Genomic DNA, 12,955 nt, shown 5'->3' on the forward strand with positions numbered 1-12,955 from the left:
AGCTTTTCTTGAACTCTCCCAGCTTGGGGGAGGATTTCTCTTTCACCTCCACTTCCCACCTCACAGAGCAGGGCTGCCAGAATTCCAATCCACATTTCCAAGTCTGTCTTGTGGCTTCCAGTGGCCCTAAAATCTGCAAATAAGATCTGCTGGAAATTCCCTGGCCTTGGCCCTGTTTTTGCTGGGGAAGTCTCTGCACCTCCCAGATCACCCAGCCCTCCTTGGGCAAACAGCAATTGTGCATTTGATACTTTTATCTTTGCCCGCTTCGCCATTTTTCAGCTGCTAAATTGCATTTTTGTGGGCTTGTCTCTCCCTTTTTATTTCAGTTTACATTGGGTTCTCTCCCTGGTGTAACCATACTCGGAGGAAGATTTTAATTACCTCCCTTTAAAGCCGAATGACAAGTGGAGCATGTCATTGGGAGCTAAAGTATCACTTGGAAATGCAAAAGGCCCGGCTTTATCAGGCTTAAAAGCTTTCCTGGAATCTGTTCAAAAACTGCTGACTGGGCAAGATTAAACATCCCAATGCTCAGTCAAAGATCTGGGCATGTGGTGTTCTTTTATTCCCCCGGGGGATCTGTGAAACTGCAGCCCTCGGGCCTTCTGCTCCCAATATTCCCCAGGTTTTGTCTCCTCTGTGCACCAGGGAGAGGCTGGGAATGGGAATCTCCAAACGGCTTTACTGGGAGAGTCAGGATTCCTTCAAATCCCTTCAGTGTTGCTGGAGCAGCAGGAAAGCTGAGGGTTGCTCCCTGTCCTCACACAAGGAGCTGGAATTCGGGATCCCACAGGATTTGGGAATGCCCAGCTGGGAAGGGGATTTGTTGGGAGGGCTCAGCAAACACAGCAGGGACCAAATCATGCCTCCAGTTTTTAGCTTTTCTATTTTTCAGGTTTTGTGCTGCTTTAGTGTGTGGGTCTGAGCTTCACCATCTCTGAGCTTCACATCAGGGCATGGTGAGCTCTGTGCACAGAGCAGGGAGACAAAACAACTCCTGCTCCAGCTGGGCACCAAGGACAAATGATCCAAATCTCAGCCCAAGAGCACAAACACCGTGGGCTGGAGAGAGAAAAATAAGCAGCATGGAACTTCATTACCTAAAGCTGTAATTGGGCAATTAACTCCGATATGCAAATGGAGCAGAACTTACAAAAGTGAGACCTTGAGTCCATTTTTGGGACCATTTTGGTTCATCTTGGGTGCAGCCCTGGCTGGGCTCTTGTGCTGCCCAAGGTGGATCCATTGAGGAGATCCTTTTAATAAATCCCTGCTTTATTCTTTAGCTCTCTAGTCTTTGTTCTAGCAAACAAAGCATCAGGAATGTTTGGGACGAAGGTTGGAAGTTGGGAGTGGCACAAGGTGAGGCCAAGGGTGTCCCTGCCCATCTCTCCTGTGGGAGATGCCACCCCATCAGGATGAAAAGATTGGGAAAATCAGGAAAAGAGTGGCCAGAACTGACTATTCCTACTCACCCCCTGTGAGTCACACAGCCATGTCATACTGGACAGGGACTGTGGAACTGGGAATTCTGCAGCCCAAGGACAGCCTGAGCACATCCAGGCATTGGGAATTCCAGTTTGGAAAGGGTCAGCAAATGCAGCTCCTTGGAATGGTTGGGACAAAGGTTGGAAGTTGGGAGTGGCACAAGGTGAGGCCAAGGGTGTCCCTGCCCACCTCTCCTGCTGGAGATGCCACCCCATCAGGAGCAGAGCCCTCAGGATGAAAAACAAGAAAATTAGGGAAAAAATGGCCAGAACTGACTATTCCCAGGAGCTCCAGGCTGGGTTTTCCTGAAGGCTGCAGGGAATGGGGAATCTCTTCATTTGTGGCAGCAGGATTTCCCTTCCCTGAGCACAGCGAGACCATCCCGATCCAAGAGCTCCTTCAAAACACTTGGGAAGGAGAACTGTGGGATGTGGAGGGGAAACACTTAATGGTTTAAAAGGCACTTTGGACTTGCAGCTCTGAGCAGATTGTCTCTGAAGGAATCCTGGGGGAGCTGGAATTACTCATTTTTAATAGGAACAGGAACCACCTGCCTGCAATCACCCACAGAACCCGGGGATACTTTGCAAGGGAAGAGCAGAGTAAATGCTTTTTACTGGAATGTTTAACCCACTGTGAGTTTTGGAGCTTTTTCTTCTCTTAATTGAAACCACACTTTTGGGAAGTGCGGTGTGCTCCCCTCCAGCCTTCCCAAGAAGCAGGAACAAATCCCAGTGTTTGCTCTGGGGTTTGAAGAGCAAACACGGAGCTGCTGCTCCTCCTTCCCCAAAATCCCCCAGGCTGACTGAGGGACACATCCTCATTTTTTCCTCCTGTTGGTGAAGCCTCCTGGGCTCAGATCTCCAAGGAAAAGCTCAGCCAGGAGCTGGGAAAAGCTCCTGGGCAGAGAGAGGAGAATTCCCAACAGGCATCTTCCTCACCCTCATGATTTTGTATCATTCCAAGTAAATCTGAGAAATTTGGTTGGGGTTTTTTCCAATTTTTAAGAATTCTGTTCAAAACCTCCTGAAAAATTCATTTCAAAACCTCCCAAACAGTGACAGCACCGGGCAGAGGTCTGGGAGAAGGTCTCCCTGAAAAAATCCCATTTTCCTGATTGATTGACCCTGATCCCATTTCCCCAAAGCCACCAATGAAGGTTTTTAGATCATTTTCTCTTTTTTCACACAGCCAGCCCAAGCTCATCCCCCCAAATTTTACCCAGCTGGGAAAACCCGGCTCTGCTTTGAGCCAAAACCCAAAATTGGGGCGTTTTGTTGATTTTCTTGGTTTTTTCCTCTCCTTCCACTCAGGGAAAAGCAACATTTCTGCATCCCTGACCCCTCTGTGTGTGTATCTGTGTGTCCTACAGCTCGGATCACCTTTTGTCCCTCTGGCTTTCTGCAGGGACTGAGAATTCCCTTCAATAAAAGGCTCCCAATGAACATCCCCTTCTCAGGGATATCACACAACCAGGCCTGCAAAAGCCTTTTATGAGGACATTCACCTCTGACGGGATAATTTTACCTATCAGATCACATAATCTCTTCCCCTGCTGCCGAGCCAGGAAATGAAAAGGGAGCAGTGGGGAGATTTCTGCCTCGAGAGCCAGTTCTGCTGTGATGACAGCCTCGATTACTCGGTCCCAGCCCTCTGAAAGGACCAGCACGTCCCAAAATGACAATGCCCAACCAGACAAAAGGTGGGGCAGGGCACGGAGCAGAGACCAGACAGTTTTAGATCGAATTATCAGCGTTTAGCCCATCCATAAATATTTTAGCAGGCTCGTTAGGAGCTCAGAGCGAAGAAGTCTCGTAATGTTTGATCCAAACGCAGGTGGCTGGAAAAAAAACCCCCGAGTTTAAGAGGATTTGGGAGAAGAGGATTGAGATTAGCGCACAAGCAAAGTGAAATGTTATCCCTGCTCTGCTCCCGGGGCTCGGGCTCATTCCAGGGATCCCTTTTCAGCGGGTAACACAATCAGAGGCAGCAGGTGATTAACAAATACCTGCCCGCAAAAGGAAACTGTTCCTGTCCCAGAGGGACCGAGCCGAGGCTCCTGCTGAGCCCTGCGGGTGCAGCTCCTCAGGGGCTGGGGAGGCTCTCCCGCCTCTCCCTGGGCCTGGAGCAGCTGATGGGGCAGCGCTCAGCCCCTCTCTGTGCTCCCCTCAGGATGAGAATTCCTGGGAATCCCACCTTTCCCCCACCCCACACTTCCATGATTCCCTGATTATTGAGAAGCAATTCCCTGCCCTGGAAAATCCACTCTGTCCCCACCCACAATTCCATGATTCCCGATTATTGAGAAGAAATTCCCTGCCTGGAAAATTCCACCTTTCCCTCATCCCACAATTCCATATTCCTGATTTTGAGAAGCAATTCCCTGCCCTGGAAGAATTCCACTTTTCCCTCACCCCACAATTCCATGATTCCCTGATTATTGAGAAGTAATTCCCTGCCCTGGAAGAATTCCACCTTTCCCTCACCCCACAATTCCATGATTCCCTGATTATTGAGAAGCAATTCCCTGCCCTGGAAAAATTCCACTTTTCCCTCATCCCACACTTCCATGATTCCCTGATTATTGAGAAGCAATTCCCTGCCCTGGAAGAATTCCACCTTTACCCCATCCCACAATTCCAATATTCCCTGATGATAAAGAAGCAATTCCCTGCCCTGGAAGAATCCCACTTTTCCCTCATCCCACAATTCCAGTATTCCTGATTGTTGAGAAGCAATTCCCTGCCCTGGAAAATTCCACCTTTTACCCCACCTACAATTCCAATATTCCCTGATGATTAAGAAGAAATTCCCTGCCCTGGAAGAATCCCACCTTTCCCCCACCCCACAATTCCAATATTCCCTGATTATTGAGAAGCAATTCCCTGCCCTGGAAAAATTCCACCTTTACCCCATCCCACAATTCCAATATTCCCTGATTATTAAGAAGCAATTCCCTGCCCTGGAAAAATTCCTCCTTTCTCCCACCCCACACTTCCATGATTCACTGATTATTGAGAAGCAATTCCCTGCCCTGGAAGAATCCCACCTTTCCCCCACCCCACAATTCCAATATTCCCTGATTATTGAGAAGTAATTCCCTGCCCTGGAAGAATTCCTCCTTTCTCCCACCCCACAATTCCATGATTCCCTGATTATTGAGAAGCAATTCCCTGCCCTGGAAAAATTCCTCCTTTCTCCCACCCCACAATTCCAAGATTCCCTGATTATTGAGAAGCAATTCCCTGCCCTGGAAGAATTCCACCTTTACCCCACCCCACAATTCCAATATTCCCTGATTATTGAGAAGCAATTCCCTGCCCTGGAAGAATTCCTCCTTTCCCCCACCCCACAATTCCATGATTCCCTGATTATTGAGAAGTAATTCCCTGCCCTGGAAGAATACCACCTTTAACCCACCCCACAATTCCAATATTCCCTGATTATTGAGAAGCAATTCCTGCCCTGGAAAAATTCCACTTTACCCCCCTACAATTCAATATTCCTGATGATTAAGAAGAATTCCCTGCCTGGAAGAATCCCACCTTTCCCTACCCACAATTCCAATATTCCCTGATTATTGAGAAGTAATTCCCTGCCCTGGAAAAATTCCACTTTCCCTATCCCACAATTCCAATATTCCCTGATTATTGAGAAGCAATTCCTGCCCTGGAAGAATCCACCTTTCCCCTACCCACAATCCATTATTCACTGATTATTGAGAAGCAATTCCTGCCCTGGAAGAATCCACCTTTACCCACCCCACAATTCCAATATTCCCTGATTATTGAGAAGTAATTCCCTGCCCTGGAAAATTCTCTTTCCCTCACCCCACACTTCCATGATTCACTGATTATGAGAAGCAATTCCTGCCTGGAAGAATTCCACTTTCCCTCATCCCACAATTCCAATATTCCTGATGATTAAGAAGAATTCCCTGCCCTGGAAGAATCCCACCTTTCCCTACACACAATTCATTATTCACTGATTATTGAGAAGTAACCGCCTGGAAAAATTCATCCTTTCCCTCACCACCCAATTATTCACTGATTATTGAGAAGCAATTCCCTGCCCTGGAAGAATCCCACCTTTCCCCTACCCCACAATTCCATGATTCCCTGATTGATGAGAAGCAATTCCCTGCCCTGGAAGAGCTGGGCAGAAGGATTCCAACTTGGGTCCCTTCTTCCCTACCCTTTCTCTTTATTTCCCAGGAGTTAGGAAGCAGTTCTTCCCCTCCGAGTTTCAGCATATTCACCAAGCTCTTCCCTAAATCCAAGCTCCCCTTATCTAGGTGTGAGAAGCGAACTTCCCTCCTTTTGCTTGAAGGACTGCTCTCATCTGCTTTTCCAATTCCCTTTTCCCTCATCCCTTCATTCCTCCAGCAGGCTCTTGGTTCACACTCAGCTGTGCTCAACTGCAATAATTTCAGGCTGTTTGCTGAAAGCCCCCTGCCTGGCTGGTTTGTTTTCCGCCCTTCCCAAAGTGCCCATGGATTCTTCCTGCAATTCCTGGGTTATACCTTGCATTTGTCTCTCAATAATTTCAATTTGGGGTCACTCAGCCTTGGAGTTCTGACCCCTCCCCAGTTCCTCCAGCAGAAAAGTCACCTCCTAATTTATTAAATGTATACATGATTAGGTTATCCAAATTAATTAGAAGATGAAATAGGATCAAACTTTGGGAAAATTCCCTAAATCCATAGAATCCAGGTGGGCCACCTCTCCCTGACACAGAAAGGCCAAATCCCAAAGTTTTGTCCATCCACCACCAGGGTAAATCCGATGTCAATAATCAGCTCTGTGCTGCCACTGCACCTGAACAATCCAGCTTTTGAAAGATAAGGCATTTCCCCCTCGGAATGTCAGAGTTTTACTGGAAAACTTGTGCTGAAATGTCACCATTGTTCTCCCCAAATCACTTTTATGGTTGGATGACATATTAGCAACATCCACTGAGCTTGTCAAAACACCTGGAAGGGCTGAGCCCTCTTCTTCCCTCTCCCCCCCTGAACAAAATGCCATTTTTATGGGAAAGGTGCATTGTGGCTGCAGATTTCATTGGATTCCTCAGGCAGGAAAATATCCCAGTGTGGTTTGAGCCCTAAGATCCACATCAAAACCCCTGAGGGGATGAAGAGCTCAGGGGGGAGCAAAAAGGGGAACTCTGGGAGTCCAACCCTGATGGCAACTGGGCTGTTGACCTTGGACGGGCTCCAGAGCACTCCCCAGGCACTCAGAGCCTGATCCCACATTGACAGGATGTCATTCCATCAAAATGTGCTTTACAACCCGTGCTCAGCAGAGGAAAACCCTCTCCTTCCCCACCCACGTGCGTGCCAGGGGCAGCGCACAGACACCTTCTTTGTGCTCCCCTCAGGATGAGAATTTCTGGGAATTCCACCTTCCCCTCGCCCCACAATTCCATCATTCACCCGTTTTGGGGAAGCAAGGCCCTGGCTCCCGCTCCTGGGGTATTTTCTGGAGCAGGAAGCTGCAGCTGGGTTGGGAACAGAGAATCTCCCCTTGGATTGCCCCCTGAGCTGCATTTCAGCTCCTCCACCAGCCTTCCTGGAGAATTGTCCGGTTTTCGGCTGTTTGGAGGGCCTGGAAAGGCCCGGGGTGGCCTTGGGGCAGCCGCGTATCGAAGGACGAGAAGAGGCTTCAGTTCTTCTTTCGGTTTTTATGTTTATTAATTGTTTATCTAAAAGATTTTCTCTCGGCCCGACAGAGCTCTGCTCAGCAGCCAGCCATGAGCACACTGTGCTGCCCTCCGGACAGTCACCTATCTTTATACCCATTGTTACGTGTACAATATTTATCATTTTTCCCCAATCCTTTTATTCTTATTACCCGGTGCACTTTCAGTAATGACCAATCCCAAAGTGCCACCATCACCACAGAAGATGGAGGAGAAGAAGAAGAAGAAGAAGGACAGGACACGCCCCAATTCCTCCATCTTACTTCTCTAAACCCCCCTGTACAGAAATCCTAAACCCTGTGTCTCACCCTCTAATTAACCAATCCCTTCACCATTCACCCCGGTGAAACCCTCCTGTCCTCATACAGGTGTCGTCTCCTGTGTAGGATCAAAGTGCAGCCACCAGACACTTCTGGAACATTCCAGGACTCCCGAGCCCCCCAAGGGTGCTCTCGGTGGCACCTCAGTCCTGAGGTGCTGAGATCCCACAGAGAATATTCCTTGAAATAGAAAGAAATATTCCATGAAACACAAGGAAAACCCACTTGGGATGTTCTTCCCATCCGAGCAGAGCCCTGATGATCCTCAGGTCTGGCTGCACATGGAGCACAGGACATTCCTTTCCACATCAGCTCGGGAGCCCTGCCTGAGCTGGAACAGATTTTTGGGGTAAAACTCCTCGTGTTTAAGTCTTCAGGAACCCACAGCACACCCAAATCATTCCCTGCTTGTTCCTGCTGGCGTCTGCAGCTCACAGTTCCAGGGGCACTGGTTGTTCCTATGGAATTCCTGTCCCTAGGAATGGCTAAATCTGATGGGCACTGAGAACAATCCCTAACTCCTGGAAAAATGTGAAGCTCAGGCTCATTGCATTTTATTTATCACGCAAAACCAGCATTCTGTTTGTAAATGAATCCCTTTGGGGTAAAAAATGCTCCTGAAAATCAGGATTTAAGAAAACTCCTCAGGGATTTGGAAGGACCAAGCACAAAATTTCTTCTTGGGAATCATCCGTGCCTGTACCAGGGTGACAAACCTGAATGTCATCTTAACTCCACTCCCAATTTCCTTCTGTTGCAACTTTAATGAATTCGGTAGCCCGGAGTGACCTTCATGATCTCATCCTTTAGCTCCTCCAAGGCCTCTGTTTCACCCAAAACACCACATCATCATCATCATCATCATCATCATCATTGTTATTATTGTTATTATTGTTATTATTGTTATTATTGTTGATATTGTTGTTGTTATTATTATCTTGTTGCCACCCCCAGGGATTTGGTAGCCCAGAGTTTGGGCTGGGGGCTCTCCAAGAGCAGCATCAGAGGGAGGATGCAGAGATCCAAGGGTTGTGCATCCCTGGGGCAGCTCAGCCCCAAACTTTGATTTATTCCCTCCTTCTGGAACATCTCCAACCCCTTCCGGGCAGCGCCAGGTGCTGAAAGGGTTAATGGGGGCTATCTGCCGGTTCCTAGCGGAGGCTGGAGCGGCTTTGGAAGTGGCCAGTTAATCAGGCCGGCCTTTGGAAGGGGTTAATTAAGTGGTTAATTAATCAGCTGCGGCAGCTGGGCTGCGGAGGGAGGGAAGGAGATAACCCCGTCCTGCGGGCGGATCCCGGGATCCTCCCGAGGGTTCAGGGTTCAGCCTCATTAGCGAGAGCTAATCAGGGCCGGGGGGCTGATGGCAGAGCCCTGCTGGCCCTGCCCGGGGCTCCCTCACCGCCAGCAGCGTCATTAATTAATTAGCTCCTTGATGAGCCCTCCAATGCTGCCCTGACCCTGCCCGGGGTGCAGGTGCCCCCCTGGATGTCCAAAAAAACCTCCAGGGAAAGGCCACGGGTCAGCACAGAGTGGCTGAAATTATTATTATTATTATTATTATTATTATTATTATTATTATTATTATTATTATTATTATTATTATTATTGCTGTTATTATTATTATTATTATTATTATATAGTAATTATTAGTCATTATTATAGTAATATTTATTATAATATCAATATATAATAACAACAATATAAATTTTGGTATTATTAATATTATAATATCAATAATATTATAGTATTAGTAAGATTATTAATATTATAATAATAATTATTATAACGATAAATATAATATAATTAATATTATTTATTATATTATTTTAATATATATATAATATTATTTATTTATCTTTAATTATTTGTAAATTAATATTATTTATTATTATCTATAATATATTATTAATATATATTATTAATAATATATAGTAATAGCATCGAATTTATTACTACAAAAGATATAATAATAATAATAATAATAATAATAATAATAATAATAATAATAATAATAATAATAATAATAATATTGTGGTGTTGTGGTGGTTTGGGTGAAACAGAGGCCTTGGAAGAGTTGAGGGATGGGGTCATGAATGTCATTCTGGGCTACAAAATTCATGAAAATGGCAACAAAAGTGGGATAGGAAATTGGGGGTGGATTTAGGGTGGTGCTCAGGTTTGCCACCCTGGTATTGACAGGGAAACTGTGATTCCCAGAAAGAACTTTTGTACTCGGTCCTTCCAAATCCCTTTGTTTAAATCCTGATTTTAAGGAGCCTTTTTGTTCTTTTTTTTTCCTTTTTTTCCTTTTTTTTTTTTTCCAAAGGGATTTCTTTACAAACAGCTCAGAACATGAAGGTCAGCAGTAACAAATCCAGGGATTTTCCCAAGGCTGGGAAAGCAGAGTCACCCTGGATCATCCCTGCAGAGCCACAGGAGCATCCTGCCAATGCTGCTGGGCAGGAGAAAAGATTGATTGCTCTGAAAATCATTAGGGAGAGTTGGCCCTGGCGAGCAGTGGGGTCTGAAACAGCTTAATCCCAAAAGAGCTGCTGAAATTCCCCGTCCCAGCTGGCTCCTGGTGTCACATTGGTCACGGTGCCACGAGGGTGGCACCGGGCAGGGATGGGACAGGGGACACCTGCCCTGAGCAGCTGGAGCAGCCAAAACCCTCAAGCTGCTGCATGGGGCAGCAATTTGGGGGTCTCACCCCACAGGCACCCCCTGGACAATGTGTGCCAGTTTGGGGAGCACATGGAGGGGTTGGAGAGAGCCCAGGGCTGGAACCAGGCTGGGAGAGCTGGGAATGCTCACCTGGAGAAGGGAAGGAGCCAGGGACACCTTAGAGCCTAGAGGGGCTCCAGGAGAGCTGGAGAGGGACTGAGGACAAGGGATGGAGGGACAGCACACAGGGAATGACGTGACATTAACAGAGATTAAGATTAGGGGGGATATTGGGAAGGAATTCCTGGCTGGAAGGGTGGGGACAGCCCTGGCACAGATTCCCAGAGCAGCTGTGGCTGCCCCTGGATCCCTGGAAGTGTCCAAGGCCAGGCTGGAGCAGCCTGGGGTAATGGAAGGTGCTGGAGTTGGAACTGGATGATCTTTAATGTCCTTTTTTAACCCTTCTGTAACTCCATGAATCCACATCCATCGCACCAGGGCTGGATTGCCCAGGCAATCCCGATCCCTCCAAACACCTGAGCCCAGGAGAACTCCCCAAACCCCAAATCTGCACTCCTGCCTGACCTGTGGCACCCCAAACAGCCCCAATCCCATCCCAGAGCATTGCAAAGCTGCCAGGGGAGGGGTTGGGGAGCAGCCCCTGGCTGGGCACAGATGTCCGGCTGCGCCCGCACATTCCAGGCTGGATTGGATTTTCTGCTCCTCACCAGGGCCCTGCGGAGCAGCAGCTGCCTCACGCTGCACCTAAGATGCATAAATAGAGGCACAATACCTTATTAGAAAGGAATGCATGTCTGAGCAGGGATACTGTTACCTTCTGAGGAGAAGGGGGAGGCAGAGCGCTGGGAAGAGGAAGGAGAAGTGACAGGGATCTGAACCGCCTTGGAGCGATGAGACCAAAAACAAACCCAGAGAAAAAATCAGATTAACCCCATCCCCTTCCCCTGCAGCTAAAAAGGGTGAGTCCTGTGCCATTTGCTTCCCAAATCCTGGGAAAAGAGGATGAGCCTGGTGCTCTTGGAACTCTTTGCTCCTGGGAGAAGCTCCTGGGCACCAGGAGATGGAGGAAAATTTGTGGATTTGGGAAATCTGCAGTGCCACACTCCAGAGAGGCCAGGATTTCATTTCATTCCAGGGCTGAAAATTCCTTTGAGTATGGGGGGAGGAATTGGCTCCATCCAGCAGAATTCTGGAATTTTGTTCATCCAGCAGAATTCTGGAATTGCCTCCATCCAACAGAATTCTGGAATTGGGTCCATCCAACAGAATTCTGGAATTTTGTTCATCCAGCAGAATTCTGGAATTTGGTCCATCCAGCAGAATTCTGGAATTTTGTTAATCCAGCAGAATTCTAGAATTGGGTCCATCCAGCAGAATTCTGGAATTGGGTCCATCCAGCAGAATTCTGGAATTTGGTCCATCCAGCAGAATTCTGGAATTTAGTCCATCCAGCAGAATTCTAGAATTGGGTCCATCCAGCAGAATTCTGGAATTGGGTCCATCCAACAGAATTCTGGAATTTGGTCCATCCAGCAGAATTCTAGAATTGGGTCCATCCAGCAGAATTTTGGAATTTGGTCCATCCAGCAGAATTCTGGAATTGGGTCCATCCAGCAGAATTCTGGAATTTGGTCCATCCAACAGAATTCTGGAATTTTGTTCATCCAGCAGAATTCTGGAATTTTGTTAATCCAGCAGAATTCTGGAATTGCCTCCATCCAACAGAATTCTGGAATTGGGTCCATCCAGCAGAATTTTGGAATTTGGTCGATCCAGCAGAATTCTGGAATTGGGTCCATCCAGCAGAATTCTGGAATTGGGTCCATCCAGCAGAATTCTGGAATTGGGTCCATCCAGCAGAATTCTGGGCATCCCTGCTGTGGATGGGGAGGGTGGAGGCCACCAGGGTGGGTGACCTGGTGTCACTGAGTGCCCTCCCCACGCTGCTTTTGGGGCAATTTCAGGACAATGCAGCTCCAGTCTCCAGCCCTGCAGAATCCAGGGAGCAGGCAGGGAAGGAGAGCTGAGCCAGGTGCCCCAGCAGCCCCTGAGAGCCTCGTGGGGATTTGGGGAGCTGGGATTCATGGCTGTCCCCCAGAATTGCCCCCAGAGCCCCCCCTTGGCTGCCCAGGTGGGTCAGAGCAGGAACAGATCCCTGCTGGGGCTGCCAGATCCTCGGCTTTGATCCTCCCAGGCAGGGATGGGAGGGAACACCTGCAGAATTCCTCAGGAGCCAGGGCAAGGAAAGGCTCTGGCATTAAAGGAGGTGGAGGCTCCTCCAAGCTTTGAGCCAATCTCAGCTTTAAGGAGCTGCTTTTCCAAGGGGTTTTTCAATCCTGTTTGTTTTTCCAAGCCTTTTTCCCTGTTGGTTGTGGCCATTCCCATGGGGAAGGGGAGGAGGGACAGCCCCAGGCTGTGGGGCAGTGGCTGTGCCATCATCCTGCTCCTCCTGGGAGCCCTGAGCTTTCCTGGGAATGTTCTGGGCCAGCTTGGAGCAAAGAAAACCTTGGTGGGGCATCTCCCCCAGAGCAGGGCACCAAGCAGTGCCAGCAGCCAGGGAAAACAACAGAAATCCATGGTTTGGGCAGCTCCTGGGGATGCAGGAGTGGGAATCCAGCATGGAAAGGGAATTCTGAGCTCACTGGGCATGTTGAGAACCCTCAGGCTATGAGCTTCTGTGGATGTGGGGGGAATAAAGGCAGGGAGAGAGGGGGGTTAAAATCCAGGGAGAGAAGGATGTAAATCCAGGGACAGAGGGA

Source organism: Zonotrichia leucophrys, chromosome 14 (genome assembly GCF_028769735.1).
Source record: "Zonotrichia leucophrys gambelii isolate GWCS_2022_RI chromosome 14, RI_Zleu_2.0, whole genome shotgun sequence".
In the NCBI taxonomy this organism is placed as follows: Eukaryota; Metazoa; Chordata; class Aves; order Passeriformes; family Passerellidae; genus Zonotrichia; species Zonotrichia leucophrys.